Here is a 1,841-nt window from a genome sequence, read left to right on the forward strand (position 1 = left end):
AGCGTGGTACTTGCAGACACGGCTGCCACTGACAAACCTTTTCCTTCCTCTGCAGCAGCAAGGGCACAGTTATGTTAAGTGTGCTTATCTTGGGCTGAAATTTGGAGGGAATTGCAAGGCCGCAAGAAGACATGGACTAGTTGATTTCAGGTTTCTTAACACAGCAGTAACTTGGGAAACAATTTGCAGACTCTTACCTCTCTGAAAACATGGATGGAGGTGCATAGGTGAACAGCCCAGTTCCTTTTCTCCAGTCCTAGGTCTGATGCTGGCTCTTTAGCATCTTGGTGGAGGAAACTCTGCAACCTCTGCTTCTTCCCACAGTCAGTGGAGAGTCTAAAAGAACTGTAAATACAAGGTTGGGATGCATTGCAATGGGAAAATGCTGAAGCCTTCAGGTGTGAATATATATGGGACTGTCACCAGCAGACAGAAAAGTGTCTTCAATTAGCAGCTTTGAAGGTGATGAAGGAAACATAAAAAGCAACATATTATCTGGGATACGAGCAACAGCACTTCTAAACACAAGTTCAGCAGCTGGAATAATTTCTCCACAGTATCACTAAGACTGAGGAGAAGGTCTCTACTATATACCAGATATGCCATGACACAGCTGAAGCTACTTAAAGTTTTACACAAGTAAAGTCTTGCCTAGCCTACAACTTGTGATGTTAACAGCCCACTGATTCAGTTGTATTTGTAGATGGTTTCCAGGGTTTGCTTCTTTGATTACTTCTTTTTGTTTTCTTTTTTATGCCTGGGTAATGAGTTCCCTTCCCACACCCTCCTTCAACTAGGTCAAAAACCCTCTGACTTCTTCAAAGTCTTGGCTCTATTTCCCTGTGTGGATTTAGTCCAGGTGCTAGGCCGGTTCCTCCCTAGAGGTTTCCCAGCACGATCCGCTTTCTTATCTTGGTTCCTGATCTTGAGGGAAGAGGCAGAACAGCCAGCAAGAAGAGGCATGTAGCAAGAGACAACTCACGACCACTCAGGAGCATAGACCAAGTTCCATTTGTCCACCTCAAAGATGATGGCAAAGTAATGTATTTTTCCCTTCAAAATTAGAAACAAAGAGGGTTTAGTTACAGCAAAATGGTTCCTTAAGTCTCCTCTGCCCCCCAAGGGTATAGAACCATGCTCCCTAAGGAGCACAGAGTTGCTCAGAGAGACCATCCTGGCAAGCTTTGAAGAGTCCCCTTATGTGCCCCACCACTGTGGGGAGCTGGGTGGGCATGGCATGGGCTGGCAACTCATGAGAGACAAGGGCAGTGGAACAGTTTTGTGCAGCACCTCTTGGCTGCTTCCTGGAGGACCCATGAGGCAGTTCCTTCACAAGCTGGTCAGATCACTGCTATGAGATCCTAGCTGGCAGGCAGCACTCAGATTTTAGGATCCTACAGAGTCTGAGATTGGTTCTTGACATTTCCCTCATCCCATATTTGTAAACTCTCTAGACAATGAAATTTAGTTGCTTATGCCTGAAGCAAAGACTGGAACTTGCTTTTATCTCTCCTATTTGCACATATCTTTCTTGAGGACAGGTATAACAAGATGGGGCTGGAGGAGAAGCTGTGTGATAAATTCAAACACAGTCCCACTTTTTACTTGCCAGAATATCCTCTTCCCTTGCATTTGAGGACTGCAGATAAAAAAAAAATATATATACCATCAAAGAACATATGTTAAGATCATATCTGCACTATGAATTTTAACTGTGTTGCACATGGGCATCCTGATTTGGTACAGGAGTAGCTGGTGTCACACCACTAGAAACAAATTATGCTCTCTCTGGAGCACCATGAGCTATGAAATTATTTCCTGAAATAAGCATCTTCCTGCTG

The sequence above is a fragment of the Chaetura pelagica genome, unplaced genomic scaffold (assembly GCF_000747805.2).
Source record: "Chaetura pelagica isolate M959 unplaced genomic scaffold, ChaPel_1.0 scaffold278, whole genome shotgun sequence".
In the NCBI taxonomy this organism is placed as follows: domain Eukaryota; kingdom Metazoa; phylum Chordata; class Aves; order Apodiformes; family Apodidae; genus Chaetura; species Chaetura pelagica.